The sequence below is a fragment of the Myodes glareolus genome, chromosome 7 (genome assembly GCF_982192425.1).
Source record: "Myodes glareolus chromosome 7, mMyoGla1.1, whole genome shotgun sequence".
Lineage (NCBI taxonomy): Eukaryota > Metazoa > Chordata > Mammalia > Rodentia > Cricetidae > Myodes > Myodes glareolus.
Window position 1 is genome coordinate 55,429,062 of NC_142032.1, and position 25,449 is coordinate 55,454,510.

General features: G+C 40.5%; 1 pseudogene; it reads left to right on the plus strand.

The window, feature by feature from the left end:
* Positions 1-24,727, plus strand: LOC125415930 (cytochrome c oxidase subunit 7A2-like, mitochondrial pseudogene; annotated as a pseudogene).
* The last annotated feature ends 722 nt before the right edge of the window (positions 24,728-25,449 follow it).

Sequence of the window (25,449 nt, forward strand, 5' to 3'; positions counted from 1 at the left end):
ATGGTGGAGTCCCAGGAGCTGGTGCAGGTGCTGGTGTCATCTGGAGGGCCCTCTGTAAGTTGGTCTTGGTCCAGGCAGAAGGATGGAACTTCCACGTGAACAGATCCCAGTTCTTGTGGGTCTGAAAATGAGGTTTACATATTTAAAGCCATCCTGGGCTACAAAGTTAAATCTCGTCTCAACAAATATACACCTCCAAAATTTCAAAACAGATAAATAAAATGTTCTTCTCAATAGATGTGCAAAGAGCATGCACAAAAGTTCAAAATCCATTCCCAATAACCAGCATGAGTAGAGAAAGACTTAAAGGGGCTACCTCAAGTGACAAAAGACATCTGTGCCCAGGTGGTTGTTCTGCTGTCCTAGGGGTAACTCTGCCCTAAAGGGTGAGAGGCAGACATTTCCTGCCAACATGGAGCAGAAAATGGGAGGTCAGTGCTTGAAGTTTCTATTCAGTGTTGCCCCTCATCAGAGCAATAAGGCAACAGAAAACTGTGGTATTATATTTTGATCACATTCTGATGTGCCAAAGACTGACAATGAAGTTTGTTTTGAATCAGAGGATGGAAGCTAGCTACTAGCTGACCAAAATTAACCATAGAGGATTTCAAGGACCGAGGAGAGACAAAGAGACTCAGGAAGTAGTAGGGCAGAGCTTAGAGAGGCTCTTGGCTTTTTGGGATCAAGGAATGAGAAAGAGGTCATTGGTCATTTCTCTGCTGCTTCTCTGATCATTCAGGTTTTTATTCCAATATCTGATTATGAGTTTTTATTGATAAAGAATAATTGATATTTCATCTGGCAACCTACTCGGGGCACAAGATCACAAAGTAATCGCTCACTGCTAGCTCTGCAGCCCTCAGAGCCACAGCTGACTTTTTCTCTGTCCCCCAGCTCTCTGTATGAATCTGGGATTTTCCCATTGCAGCCTATCTACAGCATCCTTCAGCTGCCACCCAGCTCAAGCCCCAAACTCCAAATACTGCCGGAGTTAGCCACCGCTACCAGCTGACTCCACCTGTATCCTCACTTCCTACCACAAGTGTTTCTTCTACAGGTCCCTCTGGATCTGCTCTTCAGGCAGTTTGGTAATTCATGTTTTATCCTTTAAAAAATTGTTTGATATCAGTGTCAAATGCAAAGTGTTGACTGATTAAGATACAATTCTTAGATAGACCTACTAATGAAACTAAGATAAATATTCATACATAGAAGAGTTTAGAACAGAACCTATGCACCACGGCATTAAGAAACTGAAGAGGAATGACCCAAAGTTATTAGAAAACCAACCTCAATTTATCCAGTTACCATTCGAGAACAGCCACCAGACGATATGCACCTCTAAAGTTATTCAGAAGTTAACTGGCATCCTATAAGAATGTTAGATTTGAAGAGAGCTAAGGAAGCAATAGTTTCATGTGGTATGCATTCACCTTTTGTAAAGCAGATGTTAAACTCATGGTCCACATGAACAAAATTATTCTACAATACTGGAAAGATTTAGATACGGCAATGTTGGAAGCTGACCCTTAGTTACAATGGAAAACATGGTGAGAGAGAAAGATAGGGTCATAAAACAATGAAGTAGGGCTAAAGGAATGAAAATCTCCCAAGCACTGTCTTAGTGAAGGTCTGTACGCTGATTTGCAAAGACAATTTACATCTGATGATCAACCTTGTCCCAGCTTTGAATGCTTGGGACAAGGTTGAAGAATCAGAAAAGAGGACTGAGTCGTTTACTAAATTTGTACAAGGTCTAAAAGAAGCTTTCACTGATTTTTTTTAAGATTGATTTCAGCTATAAATAGAATGAGATCAGATCTAGAAGCTAGATAAATATTAATTGAATCTTTGGCCTTTAAAAATGCTAATTCAGAATGTAAAATGTTATTAGGCCTTTAAAGGCAAGTTCAGCACCAATAGACAAATTAATTAGAAATACAGCTGATACTGGATCCCACATTTATGATGATACTTGGATAAAAGTGACTTCTAAAACCTTTAAGAAAAATCAAAAGGTTAAACGTTTTAATTGTAGTAAACCAGGTCATCCGAAAGGAGTTTGTAGGTGTCATTTTAGGAAGAATGTTTTTTCTAGAGATAATCTAAACAGAAGGCCACAGTCTCTTAGAATATGCAGAAGGTGTGGCAAAGGCAGGCATTGGACTAATGAATGCAGATCAACATGGGACAGGCAAGGTAACTCTTTGCCATCAGGAAATGCCTTACAGGGCCTCTTGAAGGACTCTGTGTCAAATTTGGCTCAATCATTCCCTGTCAGCATGGAAACTCCTCCAAAGAGTAACTAAAAGACTTAATGCCTATTGTGAAAAACCATACAGCCCTGAATGACAGAACAGCTTCACTTGAAAAAACAAAATTTTCAGGAGAGAATGTAAAATAAGTATTCTGACAAAGTTCTATGAATGATCAAAGACAAATGTTTAAAAAATACAAATAAATAACTTTGAAATTGAGGGTTTGGTAGACACAGAGGCAGATGTCACAATAATTGTACCAAAATCTTGGCATCCAAATTGGCCTCTTCAGGAGGTAAATGTTCAGCTTCTAGGGATTAGAACTTTTATCTCAGGGGGAAAAAAAGTACAAGGTAGGTCAAGTGAAAAGGGCCAGAAGGACAGAGAGGAAATTATTTTAAGGCATGTTGCTTTTGTTTATGCTGCATTTGTTAAACTTTGTGAAGCTGTGATTCTTTACCTGTCTAAAACACCTGGTGGTCTAATAAAGAGCTGAATGGCCAACAGCAAGGCAGGAGCAAGGATAGACAAGGTTGGTGAACAGAGAATATAAATAGAAGGAGAAATAAGGAAGGGACTCTCGGGGATCTCTTCACCCACAGTATGTAAGGCCCAAAAATGTGAGCCTATTCCACCTTGTCTGAAAGTCAGAGAGTCTGAGCTTATTCAAAGTTGTTGGCAACAACTGTGGCTATATACCCTGACCTAGGGTGTAGTTACTTGGTGCTTTGGACACTAAGATGGCCCATAGAGGTAGATCCAGTCAACCCTGACCAAAGGTCAGAGAATCCAAGAATACTTCTGCTCCTCCTTTTGAAATAAGAGGTTTGACCTAGGAAGTGGCTACCTTCAGAATACTTGGTCTAGGATGACTTCGCTGCCTAAACAACAGAACGTATTTCTCATGAATTAATGGCTTGATGTCTCAGAGTATTGAAGCAAGTAATTGTTCTAGTTGTCCTTTGTATCATGTTAAAGCAGTCTGTTGGCTTCTCCCCCACTTTTGTATTAGGGTATAAAAGTGTATGGAAAACTGAACACAGGCATAGTCCTCAGAACTCAAAACTCAGTATACAAGAGCACTAAGTGGCCCTGAGATACTATCCTGTGTCTCTGTGATCCTTTCTTATCTCTGTTCCTCCTACCTAACTTTTCTAACACCCCTATCCTGGAATAAATGAATCTGCCATGGGTAGGATTGCTGCAGAAATCACACCCAAAAGGTGGTTCATGACACCACAGACAGCAGGAAGCAGTATGGAGAGGACTGCACTCACATTCCAAAGAGGAAAGGGGTACGGATGGCCTTTGGTTACTTTGTGGGTCATGGATGTTGCTGTAATTTTGGAGAATGCAGGATAAAAAGACAACTATTAATCTCAGGTATTTTGCATTAGCATGGATTTTGGTAAATAGATACAAATTCAAAGACAATTTTGTTTCACTGTATATATGTTTTTACTCTTGTTTAAAGGACTTTTGTATATTGATACAAATTTAAGGTTATTTTTTGTTACAACATATTGTATGTTTCTGCTCTTGTTTAAGGTATTGTACATAAGTATAGTTCATTTTAAAATGTAACATAAAATTCTGGTTTTTGATAGCTATTACTATGAACTATTTGGGATAATCAAGAAATACAGGTCTGTTGACTGAGGTTTTCTGTCCTGCCTGGTTCCTGCAATCATTAAGTCCCCCAAAAAAAATCACACATTAGTTATAAACTGATTGACCCAATAGCTCAGGTTTCTTATTAACTCTTATAACTTATATAGCTCATTATTAACCCACTATTCTTATCTGTGTTAGCCATAGGGCTCAGTACCTTATTCAGTGGGGCAGTCACATCTTGCTTCTTCTGTGGTTAGTCAGGACTGCAGAGGAATGGGCTTCCTCCTTCCCAGAATTCTCCTGTTCTCATTGATCTGCCTCTACTTCCTGTCTGGTTGTCCCACCTTTACTTCCTGCCTGACTACTGGCCAATTAGCTTTTATTTAAAATATAATTGACAGAATACAGTCCATTCTCCCACACCACAGGTCAATAAACATCTGTAACAATCAAATGTGTAGATATGCTAGGAATGCTTTTCAGATCATATAGAGACATTTTAGGTAGATAGATGGTCTTCAAATCTTTCAAAGACCTACAGAATATGGCATTTAAAATGTTTTGTTAATTTAGGGATTTTCATGACAATGACACACATCAGCTCCTGGCAGCACCAATTTACTTCAGAGATGATGGGCATTGAAGAAACGTCCTGTGGAGTTTGTTGTTAATGTGGCAAATCTAGTTATTTGTGTAAGAAGCTGCTCTTGCCTGGACTGCTTGACAGTGTGTTATTTAAACTGGACATGCAGGACCCACAGGAGAGTGACCACTGAGCTTTGCCAAAACAAGACAGGATGATCCTTCAAGGTTCCTGCTTCACAGAAGAAACTGCCAGACATTCTGCAGGACACAGAGGAAAGTGACTGACAAACTGCCAACATAGGTGGGACAATCTTTCAGATTTCCTGATTCATTGAAAAGTCTGTCAGAAACTAGGGACCTATAGGCTGAAGATGGATACCCCAATTTAGCAAAGGAACTTTGGGTGACTGTCCAGAGAACCAGATGTCTCTGTCATTTCTAGAGGTTTTAGAAGTCATTTGCAATGACTTTTTATTTACTTAAATCATATTATATTCTTCTGGTGCTTTTGGTGGAGTTGAAGACTAGATAATTATAGTTGCAGTTTTCCTTAGATAAGATAGAAGTAAGTTATATATAAATTTTTTGATTTATTAAAATAGGATAGATTATGGAGTATTTTCTTTAAATTTAACAAACACATAAATTGGAATTCAGTACACTGTGAATGAAATCTTTATTTGAAAATTGTTCTTATTGTGTACAGTCTTAGTGTGCTAAAATAAAAATTTTTAATTTTTGTTAGGAAAGGAAAAAAGGGGAAATGTCAGAGAACATTATTTTAAGGTATGTTACTTTTGTTTATCCTGCATTTGTTTAAGTCTGTGAAGCTGTGATTCTTTGCCTGTCTAAAACACCTGATGGTATAATGAGCTGAATGGTCAACAGTGAGTCTAGAATAGGGATAGGTGGGGCTGACAAGCAGAGAGGATAAATACAAGAGGAAACAAGGAAGAGGAGGAACAACAAGAGAACAAGGGAAGAAAGATGTCATTGGCCACCACCAAGGAACCCAGCCAGCCATAGAGTCAGAGTGAAAGTAAGATGTACAGAAGTAAGAAAAGGAAAAAGTTGGGAGGAAAAGGTAGTTGGAATAATTTAAGAAAATCTGGCAAGAAACAAGCCAAGTTAAGACTGGGAGACTATAAGAAAGTAAGATTCCATGGGTGATTTTTCTGAGAGCTGGGTGGTGGGCCCTCAAAAATCCAAAAGAGCAAAACATTGCACAATAGGAAATAATTTGTTACAACAATGAAAAACCCAGATTAACATTCCCACAATATCAGAAACAAGTCATAAATTAATGTATGCTTCTGAGAAAAATATTAAAAGGCATTATCAAGAATGGTCACCAACCATTCAGATTGTACATAAGCAGGGTGCAACAGCTGCTGATCTTTCAAAGATACCAACTGCCCTAGCTTTAAAATGGTTAACTGACAAACCTGTCTGGGTGGAACAACGGCCTCTGACATCAGAAAAATTACAGGGACCAGAACATCTGATACAGAAGCAGCTAAATGCTCAACATATTGGAGAATTGACCAGTCCTTGGAATTCTCCTGTATTTGTCATTAAAAACAAATCTGGAAAATGGAGAATGATAGCATATCTAAGAACTATTAATAATGTGATAAAACTAATGGGCTCTTTACAGCCTGCATTCCCTTGCCTTATCTATTATCTAAAGGATGGTCTACTATAGTGGTTGATTTAAAAGACTGACTTTTTTTTTTACTATACTTTTACAATAACAGGATACAGAAAAACTTGCCTTCACAGTGCCTACTTATAATAATTCCCAGGCTGTTAAAAGAGTGGAAAATTCTTCTACAACTGGTGTAGGAGGTCCTTCTTTCTAATAAAAAAACTGCCTTGGCCTGATATGGCAGAACTTAGGTAGGCGGGGAAGACGGAACTGAATTCTGGGAGGAAGAAAGCAGAGTGAGGGGGGCACCATGGATCCACCGCCAGAGTAAGACATGTGGAAATTTTGCCGGTAAGCCACTGCCACATGGCAATACACAGATTAACAAAAATGGGTTAAACTAAGATGTAAGAGTTAGCCAATAAGAAGTTAGAGCTAATGGGCCAAGCAGTATTTTAAATAATACAGTTTCTGTGTGGTTATTTCGGGGCTAAGCTAGCCGGGCAGCTGGGACAAACAAGCCAGTCCTCTTCCTGCAATTCACAACAGTTGTTAAGCAACCCTACCTTGTGTCAACATTTTGTTTAATAGCCATTGGTAATAATTTATAAACAGTACCCTCAATTTGTAATTTACCATTTTACAGATGATGTGTATTAGAAGACTCGGTTGCTGATATCTTAGAGAAAATATTTGAAGAAGAAAAATATTACTTGTTGATGATTACAAATTGCTCCTGAAAAAAAATATAAAGAGATTTCATTAATTACCTAGGATATAAGTTAACAAAAAATTAAACCACAGAAAGTACAAATCAGGAGAAATCAATTACGAACTCAATAATTAAAATTCTGGGAGATATTAACTGGCTACAGCCCACAACTAGATATACAGCTCAAAAGTAATTTATTTCAAAATGTACAAGGTGATAAGAACTTAAATAGTCCAAGAAATTTATCAGCTGAGGCTGGGAGAGGATTGGTTTTGGTAGAAAAAGAAATTCCAGGATGCACATGTGGATCACTTGGATCCAGAGCTTGATTTATTCTGGTTATTTTACCTTCTACACATTCTCCTACAGGAAATCTTATGCAGAGAGAAGATAATATTTTAGAATGGATATTTTATCACACAGAGTAAAAAACATAAAGACCTATGTGAAAAGGTTTCTGAATTGATTCTGACAGGAAAATTGAGACTTTGTCAGTTAACAGGGATCAACCCAGCAGAAACTGTGGTGCTTTTTGCTAGTGCTGAAATTTCCTCATTCTGGGCAGAAAACAAACATTGGCAAACAATTTGCAGTAATTTGGGGATAGAGATTAACAACAAATATTCCAAAAGCAAGAGACTTCAATGTATAAAGAAAACGAATTGGATTCTTCCTCACATTCTATGGGAAACTCCAAGTTCTGGAGCCCCTATATTCTATACTGATGCAAATAATCCAGAAAGACGGGTTATAAGTCAGGAAATTTAAATAAAGTGGCTCAAAATCCTTATAACTCTGTTCAAAAGTCAGAATTACATGCTATTCTCAAGGTATTATTAGATTTTTCCCAAACCTTTTACTATAGTTACTGACTCTAAATATGCAGAAAGAGTTGTTTTACATATTGAAAACACTGAAATTATGCTAGATGATTCATAACTAACTTTGCTATTTATTCAATTACAAGAAATCATCAGAAATGGAAATCATCCCTTGGATATGACATATATCATATTCCATATGGGTCTACCAGGTCCTCTAGTGCAAGATAAGGAAGAAACTGATCAGTTACTGGTATTAAATGTACTAGAGCCCTCAAAATTTCATAAGAAACACCATACTAATAGCAAGGGTTTGAAGAAAGATTTTTCTGTCACCTGGCAACAAGTCAAGGAAATTATAAAGAAAAGTTCTACTTGGTCTTTGTTTAACCAAACTCTACTACCTTCAGGAAATAACCCAAAGGGAACTCAAAGAAATGAAATTTGGCAAATGGATGTGTTTTATTTTGCAGAGTTTGGAAAATTAAAATATGTACACCATACCACAGACACATATTCAGGATTTCAATTGGCAACTGCTTGAGTTCTGAAAAGGCAGATTCTGTAATTATACATTTATTAGAAGTTATGGCCATCATGGGATACCTGTGCAAATTAAGACTGACAATGTTCCAGCATATGTCTCTAGTAAAATGAAACAACTTTTTTACATATTATAACATAAAGCATATGACAGGTATACCATACAATCTACAGGGCAAGCAGTTATAGAAAGATCTAATTGCACTTTAAAAGAGATGCTTAATAAATATAAAGGGGTAATAAAGACCCTAGATATAGAAGGCACAGTGCTTCATTGACTTTAACTTTTTAAACGCTAATGAGAAAGGAATGACAGGTTTGGAGAGACATTGGAGAATAGGGAAAACTGCTGAATTAAATCAGTCTGTATACTTTAAGGATATGTTGACCTCAGAATGGAAACCAAGATGCGTGTTATGTCAGAAAAGAGGTTTTGTTTTTGCTTCCACAGGAGAAGAAAAACTATAGATACCGTCAAAACTGACTAGATTAGATTTGAGCAGGAGAGACCTCGATTATAGGAGATTAGTTTATCAAACAGTGTGATCATTCAATCTACACTAACTTATAAGACTACCAAGTGCCTTACATTTGATTGGATATAACCTGCCATAAGGAGAAGCTCCCCAAACTTGGGGCTGGGAAAGGGTTTTATTTTTGTCTTTTCAGGATAATGAAGGCATCCAACTAAGGAACCTGAAGACCACTGGACAAATGAGACATTTGAATAAAAATGTCCTAAGAAAAAGAATAAATTTGTCTAATGGTATAACACATTTCCAACAAGATAAAATTTCATAAATCTTCCCAAATGTTTGTTTCTGCTGTTCTCTACAGACATGTAAGACAAATGGTCTTTTGATAGTTCACGTTCATTTAAAAATTAAAGTTGACTTTGGAGTTGGAGCATGGATCTCTCTTTTCCTAAAACCAAGCATGCTTGTTAAAGAAAAATCCAAAATCTGTCTCATGTCAGAAGAACCACCTTGTATGGGACAGAAGAAAAACCAAAATTAAGGGACTATTCTATTGCCATTAATTCTTAGATTTTATTTTGACTCTTTAAAAACTTTTCTTAAGGTATAAATATTATCTTAAAATTTGTAAGATTAATATCTATATATGTGTATATATGTGTACTTTCTGTCATGATATTAATGGTCATACAGAGTACTCACTAATTCTAGAAAAAAGGCTTCATCTAGCTTCCTGTACATGATTTCAGGCTTGAGTCTGAATCAGATAACTAGGAATTAAGTTTGTATGCCCCCATGTACTTAGAAAATTGTGGTCCTTTAACCTCTTTGAGATCTGCTGCATGTGACATTTAAAACGTATAAGTTTTCTGCAGTGAACTGTGACCATTCCTAACAGCGACCTTTAAATTCTCCAAAAGGATGATGGGGCCCCACAGCAACAATTCCGCCTGGATTGTGGTAACACCACTAAGCTGACAAACACCACCCAAAGACTACAAACTGCTCAGGACAATTTCAAGGCAACTGGCTTTGAACTGAGGTGTTCTGACCTCATGCACTACTCCAGTCAAGACTCCAGATAAGCTCTACGCTTTCCTATCACACAGAGACTGGTAACAAATAATACAGATAGCATTCCCAGTACTTGATCATTATCTGTTTTCTCAGGGTCCCCTAGAGATGCCATTGCCTTCCCCTGACAGTAGGAAACAGTCTAGAGAACACAACACCCACATTCCCAAGAAGTGATGGGTGATTTGTTTTTTTAACCATTTTTGAATTGTTTTTATTGAGCTATATATTTTCCCTGCTCCCCTCTCTTCCTTTCCCTCCCCTTCTACCTTCTCCCATTACCCCCATGTTCCCAGTTTACTCAGGAGATCTTATTTTTTTTTCTCTGTCCTATGTAGATCCATGTATGTCTCTTTTAGGGTCCTCTTTGTTGTCTAGGTTCTCTGGGGTTACAGACTATAAGTTTTTCTTTGCTTAATGTCAAGAGCCACTTATAAGTGAGTATATGTTATATTTGTCTTCCACTTGCCTGCAAATTTCAAGGTGTCATTATTTTTTCTGGTGTGTAGTACTCCATTGTGTAAATGTACCACATTTTCCTTATTCATTTTCCTTATCCATTCTTCAGTTGAGGAGCATCTAGGTTGTTTTCAGGTTCTGGCTATGACAACTAATGCTGCTATGAACATAGTTGAATACATGTTTTTGTGATATGATTGAGCATCCTTTGGGTATATAACCAACAGCAGTATTGATGGGTCTTGAGGCAGATTGTTTCCTAATTTTCTGAGAAATCGCCATACTGAAATCCAAAGCAGATGTACCAGTTGTACTCTCACCAGCAATGAAGCAGCTCAGCTCACATTTTCTCCAGCATAAGTTGTCATCAGTGTTTTTAATCTTGGCAATTCTAACAGGTATAAGATGGAATCTCAGAATTGTTTTGATTTGCACTTCTCTGATGACTAAGGATGTTGAACATTTCCTTAAGTATTTTTCAGCCATTTGAAATTCATCTGTTGAGAGTTATCTGTTTAGGTCTGTACCCCATTTTTTATTGGATTATTTGTTCACTTGATGTTAAGTTTTTTGAGTTCTTTGCATATTTTGGAGATCAGTCCTCTGTCCAAAGTGGAGTTGGTAAAAATCTTTTCCCAACCCGTAGGCTGCTGCTTTGTCTTGTTGACTGTGTCCTTTGCTTCACAGAACATCTCAGTTTAAGGAGGTTTCACATATTTGCCATGGTAATCTGATATGATACATGGGGTTATTCTAATATTTTTGTATCTGTTGAGGTTTGCTTTGTTACTGAGTATGTGATCAATTTTTGAGAAAATTCCATGGGGTGCTGAGAAGGTATACTCTTTTATATTTGAATGGAATGTTCTATAGATGTGTGATTTAAGCTTTAGAAGTGTTTCTTTTACATATGAAGGAACCCTTGTATTTGGGGCATAGATGTTCAGAACTGAAATTTCCTCTTGATGGATTTTTCCTGAGACAAATATGAATGTCCTTCCTTGTCTCATTTATTTGATTTTTAGTTTAAAGTCTATTTTGTTAGATATTAGGACGGCTATATGGTGCGGGAGAATTATCTGTATTCTGTCAATCATATTTTAATAAAACGCTGATTGGCCAGGCAGGCAGTATAGGTGGGAAAGCCAGACAGGAAGTAGGGGTGGAGCAAAGAGACTGGGAGTATTCTGGAAGCAGAAGCTCTCTCTCAGCGATTCCTGTACAGACCACCGAAGAGACAGCATGTAACTTGCCCAGCAGAGAAAGGTACGGAGTCATTATGGCTAACATAGATGAGAATAATGGGTTAATATAAGTTATAAGAGTTAACAAGAAGCCTGGCCTAATGAGCCAATCAGTTTATAACCTTATGGAGTCTTGTGTGTGATTTTCTTTGTTGCTTGCCGGCTGTTGGGGTACTGGGAGGGACAGAAACCCCAACAAGCCGGCCCTCATACTACATATGGCGCCCAGACGTGGATAACTGAATCCACAGAAAGCCTGAGAAAGCTTGTAAAAGAATAGAGTAAAGCATGGCTTCTTGGTGGCAGCAATTTCTCAGGTCTACTTTGCTTGCTAGAGGCAAGCAAGCGCTCTCATCTGAGAGAGGCTTCCTGACTCAGCTTTAGCTGCAAAACCTTGCAGCTCTTTAAAGAGGTCCTGCCACAAAACACTTAAATGTTGTTGATGACAAGCTGAACGCATTCTTTTCAGTTTTCAGCTGTAGCAGGAGAAAAACTGTGCTGTTTTAAAATGCCGACTTTCTTGACTGTCCTGCCAGGGCAAACTCTGACTCTTTCAGGCAGGCAGTCCGACTGAGTGTGGTCTGTGAGCAGAATGCTGCAGCTTGCTTGCTGACAAGGACCTTGAAACACCATAGAGTTGTGGCAGTGAACACAGCTCTGGCTGGTACCTCAGCCTTGAGGCTGAAAAGCTAAGGAATGAGCTGGATCTAGCCGTCAAAGCCACAGCTTTCCATATTGCTTAGTAAATTAAAGACTCATATGGTCAAAAAAAAAAAGATATACAGTAAAGAGAGATTCAAAGAGAAAAAAACCTCTAAATGGTTTACAGTATGTTAAAAATATATGCAGGATAAAAGTTAAAGTTCTTAAAGTAAAAAGAAAGAGAGTAGTTGGGTGTGGTAGAACACACCTTTAATCCCAATGCCTGGGAGGCAGAGGTACATTGACCTCTGAGACTTTTAAGGGGCAGAGGTAGTTGACCTCTGTGAGTTCAAGGTGTGATAGCACACACCCTTAATCCTAGAACTGGGGAAGCAAAGACACGTGGATCTCTGTAGTTCAAGGTGTGGTAGCAAACACCTTTGAGCCCAGTACTGGGGAGACAGAGACAGAAGGATCTCTGTGAGTTCAAGTACAGCCTGGTCTACAGTGTTATTCCAGGACAAAGATATACAGAGAACCTGTCTCAAAAAGTAAAAGTAAAAATAAAAGAAATAGAGGTTAAAATAAAGCCGCATAAAAATGGAAAATACACAGAGAATCTTCATACTGTATCCTATTATGCTCTCTTTGAATTGTTTGATTGTTGAGGAAGGAGCAACAGCTGCTAAAAGACTTTTCTTTATAAATGCTGCTGAATTAATCCAATATAGATATTTTGAAAATACCTTGGCTTCAAAATTGAAGTCAAAAGGTATGCTACTTTGGAGAAGAGATTTTGCTTTTGTTTCCACAGAAAACGAGAGACTCTGGATTTATTCAGAGTTAAGAATAATCACCTTTGACCAAGGGAGGCCACCTGAAAAATCTCCAATAGGAACAGATGGCCCAGATGACAGAGGTCTACATCCAGAACTGATCCAAGACTGCTGCCTGAGATGATCGAGGCTCACAGGATACTCCAGTCATGACTTGATTATAACTCTAAATTTTCTTTAGGTCCCCTTAAGACTATCAGCGCCCCCAACCAGCAGGAAGTAGCCTGAAATACTACGCCCACATTCCCAACAAATGGATTATGGGTATTTTCCTTTGTTTAAAAAAAAAAGAGGGAAATGGTGCGGGAGAATTATCTGTATTCTGTCAATCATATTTTAATAAAACGCTGATTGGCCAGGCAGGCAGTATAGGTGGGAAAGCCAGACAGGAAGTAGGGGTGGAGCAAAGAGACTGGGAGTATTCTGGAAGCAGAAGCTCTCTCTCAGCGATTCCTGTACAGACCACCAAAGAGACAGCATGTAACTTGCCCAGCAGAGAAAGGTACGGAGTCATTATGGCTAACATAGATGAGAATAATGGGTTAATATAAGTTATAAGAGTTAACAAGAAGCCTGGCCTAATGAGCCAATCAGTTTATAACCTTATGGAGTCTTGTGTGTGATTTTCTTTGTTGCTTGCCGGCTGTTGGGGTACTGGGAGGGACAGAAACCCCAACAAGCCAGCCCTCATACTACAGCTATACAAGTTTGTTTCTTAGGTTCATTTTATTAGAAAATCTTTTCCCAACCCTTTACTCTGCGGTGATGTCTGTCTTTGAGGTTGAGGTGTGTTTCTTGTATGCAGCAGAAGGGTGGATTCTGTTTTTGTATACAATCTGTTAGCTTGTGTCTTTTTATAGATGAGTTGAGTCCGTTTATATTAAGGGATATTAATGACCAGTGATTGCTAGGTCCTGTCATTTTAGTCTTTGTTGTTGGTGATGCTATTGTGTGTGCTTTTTCCTTCTTTGGTATTTGGAAATTATCTTTTGTGGACGTAGCTGACTTTCTTGGGTTGGAGTTTTCCTTCTAGTACTTTGTTGGGTATGTGATCTCTTAATGTCAGCATAATGCTTGACCAGGATCTTCTGGCTTTTATTGTTTCCATTGAGAAGTCAGGTGTAATTCTTGTAGGTTTACCTATATATGTTACTTGGCCTTTATCCTTTGCAGCTCTTAATATTCTCTCCTTATTCTGTATGCTTAGTGTTTTGATTATTATATGGTTAGAGGACCTTTTTTGGTCTAGTCTAGTGTTCTGTAAGCTTCTTGTACCTTCATAGGCATATCCTTCTTTAGGTTGGGAAAGTTTTCTTCTGTAATTTTGTTGAATATATTTTCTGTGCCTTTGAGTTGAACCTCTCCTCCTTCTTCTATCCCTATTATTCTTAGGTTTGGTCTTTTCATGGTGTCTCGTATTTCCTGGATATTTTGTGTTAAGTTTTTGTTATATTTAACATTTTCTTTGACTGATGACTCTGTTTCCTCTATCGTATCTTCGGTGCCTGAGATCCTCTCGTCCGTCTCTTGTATGCTGTTATTAGGCTGCATTTGTGGTGCCTGACTGTTTATTCATATTTTCCATCTCCAGTGCTCCCTCGGTTTGTGCTTTCTTTATTGTTTCTATTTTGGTTTTCAAGTCTTGAATTATTTCTTTTACTTTTTTGATTGCTTTTTCTTGGTTTTCTTAAAGGAATTTGTTGATTTCTTTCAATTTTTTGTCTTTTCCTCCACTCCTTTGGGGAATCTTTCATTTCCTCTTTAAGGGTGTCACACATTTTCCTAGAGTTATTTTTTAGGTCGTTTTCTTCTGCATCATCTGTGTTGGGGTGTTCAAGGCTTGCTGTTGCAGAACCACTAGGTTTTGGTGGTGCCGTGTTTGTGTTGTTGAATGTGTTCTTACCTTGTTGTCTACCCATCTTTTCCTCTAGTTGGTGCAGTTGGGGCTGCGTCTCTGGTGGTCTCTCCTCTGGTGCCAGTGGTTCCAAGGCTTAGATGGTCACTCCTCGTAGTGGAGTCAGGGCCACAGTTCTGGTCACTCCAGAGGCTGTTCAGCTATCCTGGAGGTCTGCTTGTGCTGGCTCCAGCAGAGGGTGGGCGGGCCTTCTTTCCTGCTGGCTCTGGCTGAGGGCAGGCAGGCAGGGGATGGGTGTTTTTTGTCATTCAGTGAGTTATGGATATTTGTTACAAGTTGTTATTGGTATCAGTCAGGAAAAAGACTGAAAGAAGGAGATTATATTCAGGGAACTCACTGTGAAAAGAAAAAGAGGGAAATAGAAATGATAGGATAAAAGAGTAGATTATTGAATCTATTTTTAAACTGAAAAAGCAGCTACTCGTCTTAAATATTTTACACTGATATTGGTTTTTGTATATTGGTACAAATACAAGATTATTTTGTTAGGATATACTGAACATATATTTCTACTCTTACACCTATGCAGCTCTTTAACAATGTAATGTAAATTTCCAGTCCTATTGCTATTTATGATAATAAAGAAATTCAGGTTACTGTTAGTCACCTATAACAATAAAACTTGTAGTCATGTTAGGTATGTTTTCAAGGTCAAACAGAGAAATATTTTAGGTAGGTGATCTTCAAACACTTCAGAGAGCTTCAGAATATGTCATTTAAAATGTTATAATAACATTAGTCTTTTTATGACAATGAGACACTTCTGCTCCTGGCAACACCAATCTACTTCAGAGAAGATGATGGGCATCCAAAGGCCTTCATATGGAGTCTGCTTTCTTTGTGGCAAAGTTAGCCACTGGGGAAGAAACTGCCCTTGTCCACTGCTGACACCAAATTAGATGAGCAGGACACAAAAGAAAGCAACTGCTGAACTTTGCCAAGACAAGATAGCCAGTCCGCCAAAACTCCTGTTTCACAGAAAAATCCTGTCAGATTTTCTAAGCCTGTAGGCCAAAGAAGGGTGCCCCAACATTGCAGAGGAACCTTGGGTAACTGTCTAGGCAGTCGCTGTCTCTTTCTTGTCTACAATTTTGGAAGTTGTTTGTTCTGCACTTCTGTTTACTCAGGTAAACAGTCTCTGATTGAGTTGACGACTAGATAGTTATAGTTATAGTTTTCCTTAGTACCAAATTCAGAAAAGAAACTCACAAGTATGACATATATAAGGTTGAGAGACATAAAAGCTTCAATTGTTTACCTAAGAAAAGGTTTGAGGTCTAAAAAAATAGTTTGGGGTTGGTAATACAAGTTAGGATAGAAAGTGAATTAGGTACAAGGCTTTGGACTCACCAAGATAGATAATGAAATATTTTCTCTGCATTTGTCAAATGCAATTGTGAATTTCATCGTGAATGCAATTCTTACCTGATAATTGTTCTTATTTAATATAGTTTTTCTGTGTCAGAGTGAAAACCTTCCCTTTCTATTTAGAAAAAAAATGGGGAAGTGTTGTATAAACTTTGATTAAATTCTGATGCTCCCAAGACTTCCAATAAAGTTTATTTTGAATAAGAGGGGGGAACTAGCCACTAACTGACCAGAATTAACCATAGAGATTTTAGAGGACTGAAGAGAGAGAGACACACAGGAAGTAGTAGGGCGGGGCTGAGAGAGGGTCTCTGCCTTCTTGGATCAAGGAGAGAGGGGAGAGTCACTGGTGGCTTCTTTACTGTTTTTCTGATCATTATGCCAGTATCTGACTGCCGAGTTTTTATTGATTAAAAAATAATTAGATAAACACTTCAGAAAAACGTGGTGACACACACCTGCAGTTCCAGCAACCCAGAGGTCGAGGCGACAAGATGACCACAGGTTCGAAATTAGCCTGGGTGTCTAGCTGTATCTCTGCAGCTGTGATAAGACATCCCGACAGAATGCAGCTTGGAGGGGAAAGGGATTCATTGGACTTACTATTCCAGGTCATAAGCCATGTGGTGGTGGCACACACCTTCAATTCCACGCCCAGGAGGCAGATGCAGGAAGCTCTGTGAGTTCAAGGCCAACCTGACCTACGGACTGAGCTCTAGGGCAGCCAAGGTTACACAGAAAAAAATTCAAAAAACAAAATAACAGCAACAACAACAACACCAAAAAAGCCCCAAACAACAATAATTCCAAGTCACCGTGAAAGGACCTCAAAGTCGGCACAAGACACCCCAAGACCAAGTTCTTGGCATGAAGAAGATTTATTTGTCCTGTGGGGGGGGAGGCAGAGAACAAACAAGAGACAAAAACAAGAGACAGAGGACAAGGGAGAAGGGAAGAGAAACAAGGAAGAGGGGGAAGAAACAAGGGAGGGATGGGATATTTGCCCTGGAGGGACAAAGGACTGCCTCTGGACAGAGACCTGTAGGCAAATGGCACTTTATAAAGGAAAGAGGGAAACCCTGCCTTTAGATGAGGTGTTTACTTTTGATTAGGCTGTTAATTAGAGCAGCCAAAAGAGGTTTTTGATTGCTGGACTTGAATACTCTGATAGCTGGACCTTGGTAGTCAGCCTCGGGAGGAGAAAGAGGCCAAATAAGAGAATAAACCTTGGGGGCAGCTTTAGGGATGTAAGGGTTTCCAGCAGAGGAGAAGAAAAGGGGTAAATGGGCAAAACCTATCTGCAATGTTTGTAACACTTGAGGCCTGCTAGAGACCTTCACACAGTCTGTTACTGAGGGGAAGTCATGGCAGAAACTCAAGCAGCTAATCAGACTCAATCCACGGTCAAGAGCAGAGTGGGAACAAAGCATCCTTGCTCCCTGCTTCCACTCAGCTAGCGTTCTTCACATATAGCCCAGGGCTGGCCCGTGACGTGGTATCTCAGCATTCAGGACAGGTTTTCCTACATCAATCACAAATTAAAGACAATGCTCCCCAGACATGTCCACAAGCCAAGCCAATCTAGACAATTCCTCAGTAAGACTCTCAAGTGAGTCTAGGTTGTGTGTAGTTGATAGTTAAAAGTAACCAGCTCACTGGGCGGTGATGGCGCACACCTTTGATCTCAGCACTCAGAAGGCAGAGGCAGGTGGATCCCTGAGTTTGAGGCCATCCTGGTCTACAGGGCAAGTTCCAGCACAGTCAAGGCTACACAGAGAAACCCTGTCTCAAAAACAAGAAGTAACCAGCTCACTGGGCTAGCTCAAAATTAAGTCACTGAAGTAATTGAGATTGGCAGAGCTGCCGAATGCGAGTTTGATATCTGCAATTCCACTGTATTTCTGGGAACTAGTAACCTATAGAAGTGAATGTGTTAATGCAAAAGCCTCTTAACAGTGGCATGGGGAGACGCCATACCCAGGAATAAATCAATGAAGGAAGGGCAGCTCGTGAATGCCGCTAGGAAGAACAAAGGCACAAACTCATGAAGAAACAAATAATGGACATTTGGCCTGTGTTCAGGATTAGGAAGCTGGATATTATTAAAATGCCAATTCTCTACAGTTTGGTTCTCGGATTCGATGGAACCTCCTTGTCAACATTCTCCTATGTATAAACAGACAAGCACAGTCAGAAGTGGAGGCGCCTATAATTCCAGGATGTAGGAGAGAGGCAGGAAGATGAGGAGTTCAAAGTTATCCTTGGCCACATAGCAATTTCCAGAGTGCCTGGACTTCAGGAGACCCTGTCTCAAAGAAACATACCAACAAAACCATGACAAGCACATGCAAGCTAATGTTTACACGGAAACACAAAGAACAGAATTAGCTCAAACAAGTCTGCAAAGAGAAGAACAAAGGACTGGGCTGTGGCTCGGTGATAGAGCACTTGTTACACCGCCTAGACAGACATCTGGGTTGACCCACCCGCACCAAGGCTCAGGGAGCATCAAGGAAGAGGAGGCAGAAAGAGTGCAGGAGCCTGAGGAAGGGGAGGAGATATGGCATGTTGACTTCTGGACATGATGTAGTTCTCAAGCCCATGAACCCAGAGCGACTGTGATCACCAGCAGCAGAGACGGAGACAGACGGGAGACTCTCTTGGCACAATTCCTTACTGAGGAACTATTGACAGTAGACAGTTGCTGGGGGAAACCATCCTTTATGAATGCTGTGGCTACTGGCCCTACCCCCATGCAAATATGGGCAGCACTAACTGGACTTACTGGGATATAAAAAAGAGAAAAGATATGAGGTTAGGAGGGGGAAGGTGCATTGCGGGGAGATCCAGGGAAGTTGCAGGGGGAAATCAGGAGTATACACGATCATCTTATATCTCAAAAAATATGAAAGACATATTCAGAAAGTCTGATGTTAGTTGCTTTTAAAAATATGTATTTTGCAGGGGGGGGGACAGAGTCTCACTATGTAGTCTTAGTTAGCCTGGGATCACTGTGTAAACCAAGCTACCCTCAAACCCACAGAGATTTTTCTACTTGCCTCTGCCTTCAGGGTGCTGTGATTAAAGGCCTGCACTATCACATCTGCTCGCTTTCCTTTCTCTTATTTTAAAAATTACCTAACTCCTTGCAGCTCTTTGCAGTTTTAGGTACACATCAGGGTACGCTTATCTGGGACAAGGACTCCTGGAAAGGAAGACGAGCAAGAGAAAGCGGCAACAGAGTATGGCGTGCCTGTCATCTTTGCCACTCAGGAGGCTGGGGCAAGAGAATCACAAGTTCAAGGCCTGCCTGGACGACATGCAAAGCCCAGTGCAGAACAAGGCGCTAAGGTAGCAGCGACTGCAAGACTGTGGAGTGACTGGGATGGGGAAATTCAGCATCAACCCACCATGGGGCCTGTCAATCTCTGCTGCGTATTCAGCAGGAGGACAGGAAATGCAGGGCACTGTGACCGTTAACATATACAAGTTTATAGCAACTTTATTTGTAATTACCAAGAACTGGAAACAACCAAAACACTACTCCGCGGATGAATAGATGATCAAGAGTCTGACAGATGGGTGAGTTAAAGGTGCTTGCTGTGCAAGCCTGGCAGCTGGACAGGTGGAAGGAGAGAACCAGAGCCGCAAAGCTGTCCTCAACATCCACATAGACCCGTGCACACACACATGCGCACACGCACACATCTACATGTGTGAATACACACACACACATAATAAATATATTAATAAGTAAACCAGATGTAAGTTCTAGGTCAGCCAGGGCTTCTTAATGACTCTCTTCCCCTGCCCCAAGCTCTGAAGCAAACACTATAATTATAGTTAAAATCACTGGATTGAATGTGTGGCTCAGTGGAAGAGAATCTACCTGCCCAGTGACAATAAGGTCCAAGCCCAATTCAGTACAGCAAAAAAATTCAGTTAAATCAAATAAATCTCAACAGATCCACATTGAGTTGTAGGAATGGAGCCGTTTCAGCACTGCCAGCCACATGTTCCCAGGCATGTGCCACTGACCAAAGTGGCACACCACTCCAAACATTCAATACACTCTACACTTCAACATGTGCAGCTTGGTCTCGTACACTTCAACATGTGCAGCTTGGTAACATTCGTGTGGGATTCTGTGGTCTTTATGATTTACATCTCAGATCAATCACTATAGGTGGACGTTTCTTTCCCAGCTGCCAGTTTCCAATAACCAACACGGAGACTTAACATGAATTACAAATGCTTGACCAATAGCTCAGGCTTATTACTAGCTAACTCTTACATTTGAATTAACCCATATTTCTTATCTCAGTTCTACCATGTGACTCATGGTTTGTTACCTCATTTTCTTTTTCTTTTTTTTTATTTATTTATTATGTATACAGTGTTCTGTCTGTCTCCTTGCTGGCCAGAAGAGGGCACCAGATCTCATTACAGATGGCTGTGAGCCACCATGTGGTTGCTGGGAATTGAACTCAGGACCTCTGGAAGAGCAGTTAATGCTCTTAACCGCTGAGCCAACTCTCCAGCCCTTGTTACCTCATTTTCTATACATCCTGCTTTCTCTGAATTCACCGCAATCTCTCTAGACTCTGCCCTTCTTCATCTCAGCATCCTTAGTTTGGTCGTTCCACCTATACTTCCTGCCCAACCACTGGCCAATCACTGTTTTATTAAACCAGTTCAAGTGACAAGTCTTTACAGCAAACAAGAGGATTATTCCACAGCAAATTACAGTGGGTGAATCTGTCCTCATCAGGGGTTATAACATGGGAGGCTGTAGATGGGGATAAGGTGAAGAGCTGTGTGTACACGTTGGAGGAAGGAGTACAAAAACAGGGACTAAAGGGCTGGGTGGGATGGTGGACAGTATGAGTTGTTTCCTGAGACTTCAAGGGAGGGATGAAAGCAGCAAGCAAGAGAGAAGGGGCTAAGGGATCAAAAGCATGGAGAGGGAACGATGGGGAAATAATGAGACTGAAGGACTGAGGAGGGTTAGGTTGGGTCTGGCCATGAACTTGCAGTGAATTCTCTCAGCCTTGTCTATGTCCCACCAATGCTGGCTCTCTCTCTCTCTCTCTCTCTCTCTCTCTCTCTCTCTGTGTGTGTGTGTGTGTGTGTGTGTGTGTGTGTGTGTGTGTATTGCAGGGACAGAACCCACAGACTTCTGCACTAGGCAGATGCTGTATAAATGAGCTGCTCTGCCTTATCACTGTACTTAGGTTGTTTTTCCACATCTGGTTGCTTGGGGCAGGGACTCAGAGAACTAAACATCCTTAGCAATGACTGTGGTAAGTAGGGGGTGAGCTCTGGAGGAACTGACCAAAAGGATCCCAAAAACAGGCACAGGGGATCATAGGTGGTGGTGATCTCTCCAGCTGTGACAGCTCAGGGTCCCGAAACAGGATGTAGAGATAGTTGGAGTCCATGAGACAGGAAGTGAAGAACAGCCAGTCATGTGGCCAACTAGCCAGGTCAGCTCTGTCTGGAGAATGTATGCAGTGAACGGTTCCTCTTCCCTCCAGTGAACTTAACACATTTTCTTTTTGAAGAATGATTTATTATTTTTATTTGATGTGTTTGAGTATCTGTGAGCCACACACATGCAATGTCCACAGAGGCCCACAGAGGCCCAAAGAGGGCATCAGACCCTCTGGAACTGGAGGTACAGACGGGTGAGTTACAGTGTGGGTGTTGAGAACTAACTCAGGTCCTCTGGGAGAACAGCCAGGACTGAGCATCTCTCCAGCTCCCCTGCTGAGGCATGTCCTTGCATCTTATAGGGAGCCTTAAAGTAAACTGGATTCTGGGTAAAATGGACTTCTAGAAAGAATACACCCCTTTCCCAGCAGTGCCCACCCTAAAGAAAGACACCAGGGAGGAGATAACAGCAGGAGGAAAGACATAGCCCATGTCTGCCAAGGTCAGGTCCTAGCTGCTCACATAGCCTATTCTCTCTCTAAAGAGCATGTTCCTACTCCCTTGCTTGCTCTAATCAAACCATGACCTCTTGGTCTGCTACTGTGTCCTGTCTGAATACATCTCCTTTGAGAACACAAGACTCTAAACTGCTGTGGCAGCTGAAACCAGATGAAACTGGCAACTGATCCATAACAGCCTTAGTCAGGGTTCCCAAGACACTAGACAGACACCACCTTGCCCAACATTCTTGGGGATCCGTAGTGATATCTGCACCACTGTGCATACATTCGCAGGTGTATGATAAGGCTGTCTATCATCTACTGACCTTTCCAGGGCCTATACCGTGTCTGATCACAAGAAAAACATTAGGAAAACCCAAACTGAGGGTGTCTACAAAATACCTGAGTGTTATTTCCCAAAGCTGTCAAAGTCTCACACACACACACACACACACACAACAGACAGACAGAAATTAAGGTTGGAGAAATGACTTGGGGGATTGGAGCATGCACTGATCTTCCAGAAGGCCAGAAATCAATTCCCAGCACCATATCAGGTTCACAACAACCTGTAACTCTAGCTCCAGGGGATCCAGCACCCCTAGTTCCTGTGGGCTCCTGCACTCGCTTACATTCATACCCACGTACAAACACACATACAATAATTTCTAGAAGAAGAGGAGGAGGAGGAAGAAGAAGAAAAATAAAAGGAAGGGAAGAACAAACAAAAGAAAGTTTATGGAATTCCCCTCTATATGCTGTGAATATGTTTTATTACCATTGGTTAATAAAGAAGTTGCTTTGGCCTATGGCAGGGCAGAATAAAGCTAAGCAGGAAATCCAAACAGAGATATAGAGAGAGAGTAGGCAGAGTCAAGGAGACACCACATAGCTGCTGAAGGAGACAGATGCCGGAACCTTACCAGTAGGCCACACCCTCATGGTGATACATTGATTAATAGAAATGGGTGAAATTGAGATATAAGAGCTAGTTAGAAATATGCCTGAGCCATCTGCCAAAGAGTATTGTAGTTAATAGAGTTTCTGTGTGATTACTCGGGTCTAGGTGACTGGGAAATGAATATGCAGTCTCAGTTTACAAATGGTGTCAATGTGGGCCAGCTAAATCCACATAAAACCTGAGAGGGCTTGGAAAGGAATTCTAGACACAAAAGAACAGAGTTAAGCACAATTTTTTGGTAGCAGCATTTTCTCGGGTGGGCTCTGTTTGCTGGAGGCAAGCAGAGGTGTGATTCTTTAAGAGAAGCTTTCTAACTCAGCGTTAGCAGCAAAAACTGCCTGGCTCCTTTAAGAGCCAGCTTCCTGGTTCATGCTGGCAACATGAATAGCTCTGAATTTTTCAGGAGGTCTGTTTAAATGGGGCTTGTGAGAATAATGCTACAAGTTGCTTAATGGCAAAACAGACCCACTGAGTTCCTGGAACCGGGGCAGTGAGCATGGCCTACAGAGCTGGCAGCAAACATACCTCCATGTTGGACTGGGTGGAGCCAAAAGGCAAAGCAGCCTTAGTCATAGCCACACAGCTTAGCATTTTTAAGAAGCACTCCTGGTCAGAAAAGGATTACAGATTATGCAATAAAGACAGATTCAGACAAAAAAAGATCTCTAAATGGGTCACAGTATTGGATAAATGTATGTGGACTTAAGAGAAAGAGAAGAAAGAGACAGCCATAGATTAAAGGAGTAAAAATAATAAAATAAATATTAAAAAGTAATAAAGTAAAAAAATAAGGCACATAAAGATGGACTATACACAGAGAATCTGGATTATGCATATTATTGCGTTTTCTTTGAATTTTTTTGACTATGAATGAGTTAACTACAGAGACATTTTATTGTACAGGCTGCTAAACTAAACCAACATATATATATTTTAATATATCTTGACTTCAAAATTTGAGTCTAAGAATGCTTATTTGGTAAATAGGTTCTACTTTTGTTTCCACAGAAGATAAAAACCTGTGGATTCCTTCAAGACTAATGTAGTTTGATAAAAACAAACCCCACAAAAGGTCTCCATGAACCCTAAAAATACTTCACCCAATAAATATCAAGAAACAGTTTGGAGAAAACTACATCCAAGTTCCCAAAATGATTGTTTATAAATGTCTGTTTTCATTTAAAGGGGGTTGATTATAAATGGTTAAATGGTCACAATCTCTTTCTAAAACAGTGGGGGAAGATATGATATAAAGATGAATACTTTGGCCTTCCCTAGGGCGGTTTCACGCAGAAGTTGGCTGGAGCTTGGGCTTCAGAAGCCTATAGTCCACAGGGGTTAAAGCCAGTGGTTTCCACAGAAGCACTGCCTATCATATTTGCCACAGCGACTAAGCTGACCTCCACTGTGACGGCGTATGACTATGCAGGCAAGAATAAAGTTCCAGAGCTGCAGAAGTTCTTCCTGAAGGCTGATGGGTTGCCCATCCACCTGAAACGAGGCCTTCCCGATTAAATGCTTTACAGGATCACCATGGCGCTGACTATAGGAGGGACCATCCACTGCCTGATCGCCCTCTACATGGCTTCGCAGCCCAAAAACAAATGAATTAGCCTGCCGGGGACGGGTTTACTTTGTGGCACAAACCCTCTGAATTTTCAGTTTTCTGATCTTTTTTTCCACTTGGATGGTCTACTAACATTTTTGCAAACAAAGGAAAAGATAAGAGCACAAGCGTTTCGGTTGTTTATGAAATGCAGACGGCCTCTCAGACGTCAGAGCTCATTGGACAGTTAAAACTGTTGTTTGAGGGGGTGACGCTGAGCCGTGTTTGTGCTCCTGAATTCCCCGGAGGTTCTGGATGGAAGTGGCTCACTGCCTCATTAATGGCAGGCAGCCTGTGCTCAGGGCGTCTGGGACTAGGGCTGTGTCTAAGCAGGAATTCCAGAAGCCTTTCTGGGTTCAGGTGTGACCGAGGGAGGAAGACAGCAGCTGGAGAGGTCCGACATGTGAAATGAGGGCTTCAAGTCAGCCTTCTGGGGAAAACTTTTTCCACCTTGCTGTGAAATGTTAGTAGAAACTATTTGCGATCTGCCTGTTTGTTGGGCAGTTTGTTTCAAAGGGTTATTGCTGCACCCAGCTCTTTAGCGAAATGTTGTATCTCCATCATGGAAAAGAGAACACTTGTCAGTGTTGCGCTTTGGACGGCTGGTCCACAAATTCTTCAATAATGCTATGACTTTAAGTCATGATTTATTTGACTGTGGAATAAATAAATGAATAATAAAAAATTTTAAAAAAGATGAATACTTTGCCTTGATATTGATCTTGGTCTATTGATACAAATTTAAGGTTGATTT